Below are 13,104 nucleotides of genomic sequence, written 5' to 3' on the forward strand. Positions count from 1 at the left end.
TCTCCTGTAGTAAAAAGAGACCAGGAAGCAAGAGAGGGCTTAAACCTTGGGTACTTGTGGTTCCAGTCTCTGTGGATGGAGAGGGCAGTGTGGAGTATTTGTTCCTTTCTGCATCTGACAGAGACTCCCATGAGCATCCAAGTCTGTGAGCTCCAAAGTCAGTTCCTCAAAGAACAGCAGCAGCATGTGTGTTAATGCCAGCTCTGGTGCTGGGATTGGGGAATGCAAAGGCAGGGCTTGTTCATAGAGAAGAGTGTATCCATCCTGGAGGCTGGGTGCTTCCAGGCTTTCAGACGGGTGTAGCTGTGTGCTCAGAACTGAGTGGGCTGCTGGAAGCAGTCAGTCCTCAAGCTCTTGGAAACAGTAGAAAGGCGAACTGACAAGAGCTGGTGTGGCCATGACCACATGACCATACCACACCACCACAGCTCATGAGATCTATGCCTTTGAAACTCTCTTGTGGATGTTGATGAAAAGCCTCTGAAGTTGACATATCCAGGAACAGAGGGGAATGTGTTTCAAATTCTGGGAACCACCAGCAGAGGAATTAAAATGGGAAACGACAGGCGAGATTGCAGCTGTGGGCTGTGAAGTCCAGACTGGGTGATGTCATCTTGGTCTTGTAGCATCAGGTCACTTCAGTCTGAAGAAGAAGATTGTCTTACTTCTTTGGGGCCATGTACAATGAGCTAGTGGCCCTCCGTCAGACTTGCTCTTGGTAAGGCTGAGTTGTATGTCCATCCATAGACAGGCAAGCCAAGAAAGCAATCACAATAGAAGATGTCCAATGACACCAGGCAGGCAGAAAGGTGCCAGTAAAGGCAGGGGCCATGGGTTTGGCACAGCCTTTCCTGACAGATGTGGCAGGCAGCCATTAGAGGTGCTGCCCACAACAGGTGAGGCGTGTTTTGACATAAATGCTTTGTCAATATCCTGTGTATTGAGCAGTGGATCTCAACCTTCTAAATGCTGGGACCCTTTAACATTGTGGTGACCCCAATCAGAAAATTATTTTTGTTGCTACTTCATAACTGTAATTTTGCTACTGTTATGAATTGTGATTTAAATATCTGAAATGTAGGATATCTGATATGCCATCCCCTATGAAAGCATCCTTGGACTCCCAGAGGGATCCTAACACACAGATTGAGAGACACTGGTCTAAGATCGGAAAGGTTTCTGCCTATGGAAGGTGCTGGGGAAGGCATTTGCCATGTAGCCCTCTGGGCATGCTCAGTGCTTAAATAATGAGGCATGGGTCAGCAGGGAGAGCCCCACTACGCTTCTCTGTTAACACTGGCCATTTGGGAAAGGGACTTTGCCTTCATAGGACCCTCAGCTGGTTCTGGAACATTCACTGAATAACAGTGATTTTGTTTTTTCTTTTTGGTTTGTCCGTGTTGTCATATCCATTTCAAGTTTGTGTCCTGTCAGTTGCCAGATGTCGCTCAAGGTAGTTTGCCTTCTGTAAAATGGGACCCACTATTACTTGAAATGTAAAACTTAAATATTCAGTATTTCAGAGTTTAACAGTCTTGGGTTTAGGGTGGTATTTCAGTGTCATCCAGCCGTTTGAAAACAAAACCAATATCACAAAACATTTTACATTCTGTGCCTTTTAGAGGGAAAGAGGACTTCTGTAACAGCATCTAGGTTTTGTCGTAGGAAACGCTGAGAAGTAGATGCTTTAAACCCCAAGCAGATGAGGTTTTGGCTCTGACTTTGGCAGCGGCTGCAGTTCTCAGTGGCCCTGGAGCTGCGGCAGGGGTCTGCTGTGCTCCAGGGGAGCCCAGGGTCCAGCCCTTTGGACTTCTCTGGCTGCCTTCCTGCTCTTTGCTCATGTCCACAGAGTCTCGGGAAGGAGAGACACAGCCACCAGCCCCACGTCATTCTGCACCTCCAGAACAAATCCGTTTGTCACTTATCCACACTGGGGTGAGTGCCTATGGCTTGAGCTTGTCTGCCACCCTGCCTGGTGGAGATAAGATGCTCAGTCCCAGTGGAGTTATTTAGGTGCCACAGAGGGAGAAGTTTAATTTGATGCACCCCTCCATACCCCCCCCAAACCCGTGTCTATCTCTGCTGTGAATAATAATATTGCTGTATTTTCTCTGGCGCTCTGTGCGAACTCCTTTCCTCTTCTTTTTAACGGACCATTTAAATTAAAATACGCATTGTTGGAGCCATTTGCTGTTGTTTCGCATTTATGAAAACAATAGATTGTGGTGGGTCCCTCACTGCGGACACACAGTACAACATGGCCTCGAGGACAGTCCCTTCTCTTGTCCGAGGCTTTCTGGAGGTGCTCTGAGCCTAATCAGAACAGCAGCAGCGGGGGGTGGGTTAGAGATCACAGGTTCCTCTCTGTTTAAGTGGCAGGGAGATGAAGATGGTTATGTTCCTGGGGTGGCCATTCTAAGCAATGAGGGTGTGGGTCTGCACCAGCAGATCAGACATCACTTAGAGTTCCAGATAGTTGTGAAGAGAGAATTTATTATTTTAAAGGAGTTTTTCTTTTACAAGCATTTCTGAAATCCAATGTAGTGATTTTAAAAAAAAATGTTTTTTGTTGTCTTACTTATGTTTCTGTATTTATTTGAATTGATTTTCAAGATAGAGTCTTGCTCCGTAGCCCAGACTGCCCTCAACGTGGAGATCCCCCTGCCTGAGTGCTGGGATTACACCCGTGTACGATCATGCAGAGTTTTGATATTAATTTTATAACAATGCTCTGTAATACTGTACTTGCGTGAGGTATGTTTTTCTCTGGAATGGGTTTGAGAGGACATTATTTTAGTAACTTTTGTTACTGGCTGGAAGACCTGGAAGTGTTTGCAGAAGTCATACCTGGGTCTCAGCGATGCCTTCCTCCTGCTCATTCACGTGAGGCCAGGCGTCTCATGGGCAGAGCAGAGGAGAGACTCTCTGTTTCTGAGGTGATCGTACAGTTGGAAGCACAGTGTGCTCTCAGGCCTGCCCTTTCCTGCTTCGAGTCTGAGCTGTGAGACCTGGGGAGGGGTCTTCATGTCCTTGGATGGTGATGACTGGCTTCGTCTCTCTGCAGGACCGAATCTTGGATTTCGGATCTGCGTGCTGCCTTTAGAGCTTGCTGATGACCAGGCCTCATGAAACTTAATTCCTGGCCTCTCAACTTTTACAGGACTGAGTAGAAGGACACACACAGGGTGCAGAGTTTGGAACCCTTCAGCTCAGGCCTTACCATATTCCCAGGCTTTCTCTCCTCCTTCCTGTCCCAGGGAGACACAAGAGGCGTGAGCTTGTTTCTTGTAGGCCTGCATAGGGCTAAGGAGCAGCCTCTGAAGCCTTGCTTTGTCTCCAAACCTCTATGCTTGTTCCCTGGGCCTTTCACCAGATGGTGCCATGAGACCTTGAACGTTTACTTCAAACTACAAGGAAAAGACTGGATACAGTCACTCAGCAAATGTTCGTTGAATACCTATCTGTGGCAAGCCACAGCCAGATTCTATTCTGGTATTCTAGGTACATACACCAGCACAGTCTGGGACAGGGGCTATTATTGGGTTTTGCTATTTTCTTAGTTAGCTTTCTGTTGCTGTGATAAAGAACATGATCAAAAGCAACTTGGGGGAGGAAACGGTTCACTTGGGTCATGTATCCAGGGTCATAGTCCCCTGAGGGAAGCCAAGGCAGAAACTCAAGGCAGGAAGGACCTGAACCGAGGCCATGGAGGAATACTGCTTACTGATGGTCTCTGCTATCTATTTTATGCAACCCAGGAACACCTGTCCAGGGGTGGCACCACCCACAGCAATCTGTTCCCTCCCACATCAACCATCAATTAATAACCCACACACTTGCCTACAAGGCCAGCCTGACAGAGGCAGTCCCTTAATTTTTGAGATTTCTTCTTTCTTGATGACTCTAACTTTGTGTCATTAAGACAAACAAACATAACAACCAGCAGCCATGCAGAAAACAGGATGCTCTGCATAGACATTTGTCTATGGTAGGTCTCAAACCCTAGGTCCTACAAATGGCTAATAGAGGTGTTCATTAAAAGCCAACTCTGGCCTCCAGGTTCCCCCGAATCTCTCAGTCCTGACCTGTTATGGAGCTTGGCTGATGTTCCCGCTATTTTACCCTAAACTTTTCCAGACCAGAGGGTGGGCTGGGCTCCTCACAGCATCTCTGGCCCCTGTATAACTCAGTCATATTGGCTATGCCAGTCTCTTGGCCCAGAAATCTCCCATTTCCCCTTCCTCCTTTCCTCACATGGCTCAGCTCAGGGTCATGTCCACTGTGGAATCTCTCAGATGCCCCTGACCCTGGCTATGCTCTCCTTTTATCTACAGTAAACTTCCCCCCCCCCCATGCCTAAGAACAGTCACGCCCCTCCCCCCACACCCCTCTCTCATTCATTCATTTAGTCTGTATTGGATGTGGACACAGACCAAAGCAAGGACTTCTTGGCCAGAAGAGGTTGACTTGTATCAAGTGTCTCAGTAGCTGAGGTTAAAGTGTGGTGCTCTCCCAACCTTCCTGCCATGGCTACCCCAGCTTCTTGTCACTCCACAGCTTCCATGGCTAACTGCTGGCTTTGTCTTCACGGTAGCCCGGGGAGTAGCATGGCGGGTGAGGTTCTAGTCTAGTTCATGCTTTGCTGGGTACCACAAGACTACCCTTCTGCACGTGTTCCACATCTAAGAGCATTTAAGTCACAGTTCCTTTGCCGTCCATTCCTTCCTCTCGAATGTAGACCCTCCTCTGGTTTCAGCCCAGGAGGAAAACCCTAGGGAGCTTCCCTTGTAGGAACTGTGCCCTTTACCTGCTGGTTTGTCACCACCAAGAGGTGGCAATGGGACAACTGCTGGCCACTTATCAGTAAATCTTTCTGCCATTTATTTCAACAGATATTAATAGGCGTAAGACTCTTGGTCATCAACTTGACTACATCTGGAATTCACAAAAACTCAAGCAGCTGGGTACACCTGTGAGGGATATATTTTTTTCTTATTTTAATCATTTGACGTAGAAAGTGAAAGACTCACTTTCATCTGTATATTTTGAACTTGGGAGATCTAGCTTTAACCTGGGCCATACCTGTTGTCAGCCTATATAAAGGATGTGGAAGAAGGAAGCTTGCTCTTTTGGTCTGCTCTCATGGGCAAGTCTTTTACTGGCGGCATTAGAGTTTACTTCTTCAGGATTCCAGTGTATACTGAAGACCAGCTGAGCCATCCAGTCTCATGCACTGAACAACTACTGGATTCTTGGACCTTCCATTGATAAGACAACCTTTGTTGGGCTGCCTGGACCACAACCTAGAAGCCATTTGAATACATCCCCTTTCTCTTTACTAGCGCTCTCTCTCTCTCTCTCTCTCTCTCTCTCTCTCTCTCTCTCTCTCTCTCTCTCTCTCTCTCTCTCTCTCCCTTCTCTTCCTTCAGGGAACCTGGCTAATACAATAGGCAACCACAGTTCAAGTTAAGCTGTATTTAACATTTGCAAATCAAGGTTAAGGCCATTTGTATTGCCTGCTCTGGGCAGGCCTGGTCATCATTTTAAATGAGTGCAATCTTCATAACTTCTGCTGTTATTCAGAACTTGAGAATAATTTCACCAGTTGCAGCATAAAATCACCTAAAATCACCTATAGTTTAGTCTTTGTGTTTGGAGTTGCAACCCTTTAGCATATTCTGTTCTGTGTCTAATGCTCTAACATCTTGGTAAATATGAGGCTCTGTCTTCTTCTGAGCTTCAGGGACAGGGGAGAGGTTCCATACCAACCCTCTAGGACACACACGCACGCACGCACGTGTACACACACACACACACACACACACACACACACACACACACGCACACACGCACACACACACGTCTTTCCTTCCTCTGTGAGGAAGACCTTGAGAGGGTTCTTTAGAGAAAAGGTGGGTTTCTATTATATCTGGTCTGTGAGTTACTTACTTACTTTTGGTTACACTAAGATCAGAAGGATAGGAGATCCTCTGGGAGTGGTGGTTAGCAGTGTCTCGCATGTCGTGGTGAGATGGGAGACAGAGGAGAGGCGGAATCAGGCTCCCCTTGTTTCAGACCTCAGCAAAGCAGCTCAGTGTCAAGCATGTTGGCTGCAGTGATGTCGGGTTCCCTGGAAGGAAAGCGGGTTTTGAAAGATCTGTGTGTAGGAAACAGTGTTTACCCGACCACCGGCTGGAGGCCTCGGAGCAGTTGCTTTAGTCATGGGTGGTGCCTCTGGACCATCTGGATGGTCCATCCCCTCATGGTGTGTCTTGGTTCTTCTCTGGTCACCCATGTGGCCTGCATTATGGGTGAGGCATTCTGGTTTGCAGGTGGTGTGGCTGTTTTACCTGGACACTCTGATCCTCATGCCACAGACACTGGGCTATCTGTCACCTCCCCTCAGCGCTTCAGCTACCTGAATGGCTCTTCCTGTGAACTCATCCTAGACAGCCCCCTGCCCACCTCTAGGAAGGTAAGGAGATTTTGTTAAATGACCTCTCAGTCTCTCATCCACTTCCACCTTGATAAGCTCTTGAAGAGTGAAGCTTGAGTGGAGTCATGACATATATCCTATGTCCCTTTCTAAGTGGTGTTCTAGAGTCTAGAAGGGCTGAAATGGTTGGGACTTGGCCCCTAAGCACTTCATATCCTGGGCCCTGTTGGGTACGTGTTACACGCTACCATTGGGCCTGTTCTCTGTACTACATGTACCCCATCTATAGACAGATACTCCATACCACAGACAGATACTCCATACTACAAAGAATTCACATCACAAGCACCCCATACTTCAGACAGATCCTATATCACAGACATTTACCCTATACCACAGACAAATACCACATGCTACAGATAATCCATACCACAGACAAATACACTATAGCTTAGACAAGTCTTGTAGTACAGATACCCCATACCACAGATAAACAGGCAAATACCATATACGACAGACAAGCACCCCACAGCACAGATAAATATCTCATACCACAGATACTCTCTACTGTGAACAAATACCCTGTACCACACCTCCCCACACACACGCACATGCACACACACATACACACTTATTCTCTATCCCTAATAACACATCACACCTACAGACTTACATACACACATGCACATGTACAGCATCTCGCACCACAGACCTCACTATTATGTCGTGCACACAGACACACACATGTGTACCATGCCACTCCACACTCAATAGAACTCATTCCATAACACATGTCATATCATTCCACACGCAGACATTACAACGCATCCCTCATGCCCTCATGCATGGGCCCTGTGTGGATCCCCAGACTAAACTCAGTCAGGGTTGGCTTTGCCAGCTGACTTAACATGCTGTCCCCAAATACTTTTGAGTGAAAAGAATTCCCCAAACCAAGAAGCACAGGCTGCCAGATAGTAAGCCCTCCTGCTGGCTCCGAACTAGGAAATCCCACAGTCAGGAGAAGTTAGGGGTCCAGGCAAAGCCTGGCATGGTCCCCTAGCACCTTCTTTGCTGACCTCTCCCCCAACTCTCCCTCCTTTCTCCCTTCCAATAAATATGGAGGAAGACCGTGAAATCTCAAGGATTCTCACTAATCTTCAGTCTGAGGAGAAAGACCGTAACAGCGGGGAGCATTAGAAACACACGGTCTGTTTGTACTGCCTTCTGGGAAAATTTAGCTCCATCTTCCGGCTTAGTGGATAGCTCACTAATTATGTCCATTCTTATACTTAGTCCCCTGAGTACCATATTACGCAGGATAGTTTTTAAATTAAGCTTTCTTTTCACTGGTTTTAGATTTGTATAAATAAATAAATAAATAAATAAATAAATAAATAAATAAATAAATAAGCAAGCAAGCAAGCAAGCAGGCAGGCAAGCATCTAGTTTCCAGTCTGCTGGCCATCTTCTCAGTGGCCATCTTCCCTGCTCCCTCTGTTCTGAACATCTGACCTGGGCCACATTGGACACAGCTATTCTACGATGCTGCATAGAATATGCTGCCGTTTGCTTATGTCCATGGTGTATGTTGTGGCTCCCTGGTGTAGCATTTGACGGAGTTGTGTGATTCATCTAACTTATCTTTTTCCTGCAAGCGCCTTTGTTTTATTAACTCACTCTCATTCCGGGAACATCCCTTGTCACGTCCCTTTTCATTTTTGCTTCCTGTGGCATGGGGGAAGGGTCAGAGGGTCCTGTTGTGGGCTGGTGGGCTGGTGTGGGGGGCACGAGGGGAAGTGATGCTTACCGTATTGCGTTGCCTCTCTGGTGTTAGCTTCCCCTGGGGAGCCTGGCACAGCCGATCACCGTTTAGGCTCCCTTGTGATGCATCAGAGTTCCCCAGATCCATTCCTCAGCAAAGCAGACCCTACAGTGATGGCAACAGCAGAGTGCATTCGTTCATTCGTTGCCCCTTCAGGAGGGAGCAGACTGACCAGAAGAGCCCCATGAGCAACGGCCATTTTCATGACTCATCCCACTGTGAAGTGCAAGGTGCCTATGTCCTTTCTCTGGGTGAGGGACATGAGGCACAGAGAGCTTCAGAAGCACCCCCAGGATCACAGAGCCCAGGAAGTGGCAGAGCTCAGACTTGCACATAGGCTCCAGGGCCTCTTCTCTGCTCAGGAGTGACAGTGGCCCACTGCAGTGGTGGCCGGCATATGGGGCATGGCCCATACATTGTGGGAGAGAAGACAGGAGCAATGCTGATGTAATAATCCCCCCTCATGTTTATATGTTCAGGACATTGAGACATGAGTACTAGGCCTCCTGGCTGGGAGGTGCCCCCTCGGATCCTTGGTTTCATTTGTTTGAGAACATTCTGGTGGGATGGATTTTTCTTCTTTTTAGAACTATGAATGGATGAGTGGGTAAGTGGGCATGGGTGCCTGGGGGCTGCAGAGGACCAGGCATTAGAGAGGGAAGCAGGGCAGTGGTGGTTGCCAGCTCTACTGTTCCGTGATGGAGCACGGGCGGCTGGCTGACAATGCTGTATTCTGCTTATGGCAGTGACCACTGCCCAGAGGGAAGCACACAGTTTTCTATATCCCAGGAGTTCCCGTGTCACTTTAATGTCCCTGTTCCTGCCAGCTCACTGTGAGGATGAATAGACACACACGTGGTGGGAGGGGATTTTAGAGATTTTTCAGTAAGAGAGCCACAGCCCCTCTCTTTGTTGAAACAGGAAATAGCCTGGGTGTGGGTGGCTCTGAGGAACAGGCTGTCTTCCTCACCCTTCAGGGAAGCTTGGCCTGTAGCATGTGGCTATGGTGATTCAGAGAGCAGAACCCCCTCCAGTGCTCAGGGCCAGGCTCCTGTACAGTAGCAGATCCTGGGGGCCTGCAAGGAGGTCTAGGGGGTTTGGGCAGAGAACTTCTGCTCCAGTGGGTGAGGACAGTGGCAAATACTGACCTTACTGCCAGAGGTATGCAGGTATAGGTGGGCAGGGCATAAGTGGCATCCTCAGGATCCCTGAGGAGGTCAGCCATGCTGATGCCCACCAGAAGCTGGCCTGGTGGGGCTGAGGAATGGCAGCGATCCCATGGGACTGGGGCAGAGAAGGGGGCAGGATAAAGGCCAGAGGGCATGGAACAAGACAGAGGCCTTTCCAAGCATCCTGAGGGCTTGTGCTCTGGAAGACAGTTGGGGTGCATTAGAGGAGGATGGGACCTCACTTCCAGCTGCTGTCTTTCTAACAGCTCTAGCAGGTTATAATTCATGTATCTTTATGAGGTTCACCCCTTAAAGTATCTGATTCAGTGGTTTTAAGTATCTTCATGACATTCACCATTGACCTCTACTGAATGATAAAGAAAGGAAGGAAGGAAGGAAGGAGGGAAGGAAGGAGAGAAGGAAGGAAGGAAGGGGAAAGGAAAGGGTATGGCTATTCCTAGGTATGGTGGAGGAGAAAGTTTATTTTAGACATGTGGGAGAGCAGCTAGAGGAAGGGGCATCTGGGAGAGTCCAGAGTGGACAGGAATGAACCTTGTGAGGGGGGTACGGGAAGGGAGAGGGGGAGAAAAGGGAACCAGACAGCAGCCAGGAGACTGAAAGATACAAAGAAGTTGGATAACCAAAATGGCTGGATTGTATAGGGAAGGGGAGCTGGGGAAAGGACAGCCTAATCCCTGGGCTGGAGAAGTTTAGGATAGGGGGCAGGGTGTGCCAACCAGAGGTCCCTATAATAGGTTGGGACTGAAAGATACAGGCGGAACCTGGTGGCCAGGTCTGCTTTGATATGTTAAATAGGGACCTCAACCATTTGTCCCCAGTCTGAAACCAAACATCTGCCTGTGTCCATTTCAGTCACTCCCCATCTGTTGCTGTGCCGTCTTTAAGTGCTTGGTGGGCATTCTCCCACGCAGGCCTGTGAATGTCCTGCTTGTACAGGGAGTATCAGTTTGTGTTGATGGATACATCTGAGAGGGCAGGCAGAATGGACTGGGCTAGAGGTAGAAGCTCAAGACTGGGAGGTCCAGGCTAGGGTACGAGGTTGAGGCCAGGGTTAGTGGTGGAGGCCAGGGTAGGAAGTCAAGGCCAGGATAGGGGTGGATAAGTTGTGGAGGAAGAGACCATTTGAAGCTAGAGTCTGCTAACTCAGGAGGAAGCGAGTCTAGAAGGACCCTAGATGGGTAGTCTAGCTGGGAGAGGGAGACTGTGGTTGGGGCCAGGTCCCATAAGGGGAGGTGAGGCCCAGCTTGCACCACTGAAAGGCAATTAGTTGTGCCTTGGAGGTGTTGGTTAGGTGTGAACTCAGAGTGTGGAGCTGTCAGCTTAGCTGAGCGGTTTGGTCCATGATCTTGTACTAGGCGTCATGCACTAGAGGTATGGAAGTACCTCCCAGTCCAAGGGCCTCAGCGACCAGAGGTGGGTGAGTGATGGTGTTGGGAAGACATGAGCCAGTGGTTTGAGGGCTCGCCATTTCTAACTGTCACATGTCTGAGGAGCCACACAGGTACCAGATTACTTTCAGATGTCCCCAAAATCTTTATCCGTCCAGTGCAGAGCACTTCATTCAACACACAGAGAAATACAGCTCCTTTGGGGACCTTGTGCACAACTTGTGACATTTCTCTGGTTTTTCTGTCCCTTCGACCATCTTGAAGATGTTTTTAGAAAAGGAGAATTTTCCTGTTGGTATAAAACAAAGTCCTAATCTTCTCAAGAGTTGACAAAGCAGAGAAGGCACCGGGTGTGATTGCAGCCACATGGTGACCACGGCTGTTCACCGAGCCCAGCTCGCTCCCAGCACATGTGATATGCAGGGAGCATGCAGGTCCTGACTCCATTGGGACTAAGCTCTGAGATGTGGGGCCAGTGACTGGCCGGCCTGGCAGGACAGGATGAGACTAGAATTCCCTCAGGCCTGTCACTCTGCTGTGGACTCCCTCAGGGGAGGCTCTGTCACTGCCAGCTCTTCTCATTGTGCAGGTCACTCTGAAGCTCTCCCAGACTGAAGTTTGGGGGTAGGGGAAGACCATGCATAAGAATGAGCCTCCACTGTGGTCCTGGCCGCCCTCCCTGTGTGCCCCTTCTTATTCTCTGTGGGGTCAGGCACCCTGCACTCTGAGGCACTCAAGAGTTCCAGGTCGACACTTTCTTAAGTGGTCTGAACTCTTTGCTCCTGTGTCTGGGTGGCTTTGCTATCTTCAGACCTGTCAGAACAAGGCCAGAGAGCAGCCCATAACGAGGGTGAGGGTGGAAATTGTTCACAAAACATGTCTGGCTTCCATGACTGTTTGAAAGGGACAAGGACATTTTGAAGAGATGGCCCCGTTGACTTGAGAGCAGTTCTCCCACTTTCCAGTGAGGAGACACAGACATGGCTACAGTCAGTATAAGATGGGTGTAGGTTGGGGCTGGTATCAAGGGGAAGCACTAAGCTGGGAGGGGAAGGGAAGACTGGGGGCATATGGTAGATTAAATAGTGTGGTCAGGAAGCTGGCACGTGCTGAGAAGCATGGTGGAGAGAATGGAGGAAGGGTGTGCACATCTGAGAGAATGGCTTGTGCAAAGGCCCTGGGGTAGCTCAGATTGTCTCTTCAAAGAAGAATAAAGAAGCCAGATCATACCTGATGAGATAAGGATCAATGCTGGGCTGTTTGTGGAGTTCAAAGGTGGAGCCTACATGGACTATGTTGGGATGATGGAAGAGCTTGGGTCCAGGGTGTTGCTGACGCTTCAATCTGAGTAACTAAGGACTCTGGATGTCAACCAGATGTCAGTACTGTGGTGGAGACCAGAGTGCCATCAGTTCATTCGTCAGGCGCCTCAGGTTGGGTTTCAGAGGAAAACCTATGAGGGATTCCAAAAGATTCACTTGGAGTGGGGATGCCCAAGGGGTAGGTGTGTGGAGGATGCTCTTGCTGGCTGCTGTTTGGCTACTTAAAAGCTAGGTCATCTCATTGTCCTATGAGCCTGCACCCTGTGCCCTTGTCCATGCAGTCCTGTTTGTGTCAGCTGACTTACGTGCCACGCTCTCTTACTCCAATAGAGTCCTCAGTACTAGGTGGAGCAGGGGCTCCCCAAGGCTTCTGGGAAGGAGCTGGCTGGGGATACCATAGGAACTGTACTTGGCTATTGCCAGTGCACCTGCTGACCTGTGTGGTGTACATGGGGTCAGGGACAGGGCTGGTAGTTAGGTGTAGCATGTGATGTTAGTCATTGCGAGTACTAACTCAAACGAAAGATGCAGCAGCCCTGACCTGGAGTCCCTGGATGCTTGGCCTGGGGATGGAAGCTGGGTGCTATTCTATCAGAGCCTTCCCCAGTGGGCACCTCACCCCTGACTGGCTTGGCTTGGCTCTTTCCACCTGCTCAGCAGTGAAGTGAGCCCTGGTGGGTAGTGTCGAGTGGCAGAGCGGTGGAGCCTGGGATGGGCGAGCCTTTCTCTTTCCAGTGCTCTGTGGGTCAGACATGGGGGAGGGGGAGCAACTGGCTCTGGGAACTGAGCTCGTTGGCTGCTTTATACAGCTGTGGGGGTTATAAGAGGCTAGAGTGGCCTGCACTTCCTGGCAAACGTCCTTCCTGGGTGGGCCTGGAGTGTGGCCAGCCTGAGAGAGAAGGGCAGGATGCCAAGGTACCCAGGCAGGAGGGTCATCTGCTGGGCA

At 49.3% G+C, this 13,104-nt stretch overlaps 1 protein-coding gene across 11 annotated transcripts in view; it reads left to right on the top strand.

Moving 5' to 3' along the window:
* Positions 1–13,104, top strand: part of Apba2 (amyloid beta precursor protein binding family A member 2) — a 233,099-nt gene that overhangs the window by 33,804 nt on the left and 186,191 nt on the right. The window lies entirely within an intron of this gene.

Source organism: Rattus norvegicus, chromosome 1 (genome assembly GCF_036323735.1).
Source record: "Rattus norvegicus strain BN/NHsdMcwi chromosome 1, GRCr8, whole genome shotgun sequence".
Lineage (NCBI taxonomy): Eukaryota > Metazoa > Chordata > Mammalia > Rodentia > Muridae > Rattus > Rattus norvegicus.